This window comes from Topomyia yanbarensis, chromosome 3 (genome assembly GCF_030247195.1).
Source record: "Topomyia yanbarensis strain Yona2022 chromosome 3, ASM3024719v1, whole genome shotgun sequence".
Lineage (NCBI taxonomy): Eukaryota > Metazoa > Arthropoda > Insecta > Diptera > Culicidae > Topomyia > Topomyia yanbarensis.
The window spans coordinates 232,626,648-232,629,436 of NC_080672.1; positions in this window are offsets into that span (position 1 = coordinate 232,626,648).

Genomic DNA, 2,789 nt, shown 5'->3' on the forward strand with positions numbered 1-2,789 from the left:
TGACTAAAAAAGAAAGGTAAAAAATTAAAGAAATGAATAAATTGAATCAAATAAATTGTTCATTGTATTTTGTTTATTTTGGGTTTTAACCGTTAAATCAAACAAATCATATGAATCAAATGAGTCAAATGAGTCAAATGAATCAAATGAATCAAATGAATCAAATGAATCAAATGAATCAAATGAATCAAATGAATCAAATGAATCAAATGAATCAAATGAATCAAATGAATCAAATGAATCAAATGAATCAAATGAATCAAATGAATCAAATGAATCAAATGAATCAAATGAATCAAATGAATCAAATGAATCAAATGAATCAAATGAATCAAATGAATCAAATGAATCAAATGAATCAAATGAATCAAATGAATCAAATGAATCAAATGAATCAAATGAATCAAATGAATCAAATGAATCAAATGAATCAAATGAATCAAATGAATCAAATGAATCAAATGAATCAAATGAATCAAATGAATCAAATGAATCAAATGAATCAAATGAATCAAATGAATCAAATGAATCAAATGAATCAAATGAATCAAATGAATCAAATGAATCAAATGAATCAAATGAATCAAATGAATCAAATGAATCAAATGAATCAAATGAATCAAATGAATCAAATGAATCAAATGAATCAAATGAATCAAATGAATCAAATGAATCAAATGAATCAAATGAATCAAATGAATCAAATGAATCAAATGAATCAAATGAATCAAATGAATCAAATGAATCAAATGAATCAAATGAATCAAATGAATCAAATGAATCAAATGAATCAAACGAATCAAATGAATCAAATGAATCAAATGAATCAAATGAATCAAATGAATCAAATGAATCAAATGAATCAAATGAATCAAATGAATCAAATGAATCAAATGAATCAAATGAATCAAATGAATCAAATGAATCAAATGAATCAAATGAATCAAATGAATCAAATGAATCAAATGAATCAAATGAATCAAATGAATCAAATGAATCAAATGAATCAAATGAATCAAATGAATCAAATGAATCAAATGAATCAAATGAATCAAATGAATCAAATGAATCAAATGAATCAAATGAATCAAATGAATCAAATGAATCAAATGAATCAAATGAATCAAATGAATCAAATGAATCAAATGAATCAAATGAATCAAATGAATCAAATGAATCAAATGAATCAAATGAATCAAATGAATCAAATGAATCAAATGAATCAAATGAATCAAATGAATCAAATGAATCAAATGAATCAAATGAATCAAATGAATCAAATGAATCAAATGAATCAAATGAATCAAATGAATCAAATGAATCAAATGAATCAAATGAATCAAATGAATCAAATGAATCAAATGAATCAAATGAATCAAATGAATCAAATGAATCAAATGAATCAAATGAATCAAATGAATCAAATGAATCAAATGAATCAAATGAATCAAATGAATCAAATGAATCAAATGAATCAAATGAATCAAATGAATCAAATGAATCAAATGAATCAAATGAATCAAATGAATCAAATGAATCAAATGAATCAAATGAATCAAATGAATCAAATGAATCAAATGAATCAAATGAATCAAATGAATCAAATGAATCAAATGAATCAAATGAATCAAATGAATCAAATGAATCAAATGAATCAAATGAATCAAATGAATCAAATGAATCAAATGAATCAAATGAATCAAATGAATCAAATGAATCAAATGAATCAAATGAATCAAATGAATCAAATGAATCAAATGAATCAAATGAATCAAATGAATCAAATGAATCAAATGAATCAAATGAATCAAATGAATCAAATGAATCAAATGAATCAAATGAATCAAATGAATCAAATGAATCAAATGAATCAAATGAATCAAATGAATCAAATGAATCAAATGAATCAAATGAATCAAATGAATCAAATGAATCAAATGAATCAAATGAATCAAATGAATCAAATGAATCAAATGAATCAAATGAATCAAATGAATCAAATGAATCAAATGAATCAAATGAATCAAATGAATCAAATGAATCAAATGAATCAAATGAATCAAATGAATCAAATGAATCAAATGAATCAAATGAATCAAATGAATCAAATGAATCAAATGAATCAAATGAATCAAATGAATCAAATGAATCAATTGAATCAAATGAATCAAATGAATCAAATGAATCAAATGAAACAAATGAATCAAATGAATCAAATGAATCAAATGAATCAATTGAATCAAATGAATCAGATGAATCAAATGAATCAAATGAATCAAATGAATCAAATGAATCAAATGAATCAAATGAATCAAATGAATCAAATTAATCAAATGAATCAAATGAATCGAATGAATCAAATGAATCAAATGAATCAAATGAATCAAATGAATCAAATGAATCAAATGAATCAAATGAATCAAATGAATCAAATGAATGAAATGAAACAAATGAATCAAATGAATCAAATGAATCAAACGAATCAAATGATTCAAATGAATCAAATGGATCAAATGAATCGAATGAATCAAATGAATCCAATGATTCAAATAAATCTAATGATTAAAATGAATCAAATGAACCAAACGAATCAAATGACATAGGACCAAGTTTTTTGCGGTTGGTTAACCTTCAAAGTTGATGGTTTCGAAGTTATGCGATCTTGGCCTTTAGAAAAGTTTTTGAACCTTTAGTCCGCTTTAAAAGTGTACTTTGTATTTGCATTCGTTGACTACATTGATATATTATAAAAGAAATTATCACAAGGCATATTTGAAACTAATTTTGCT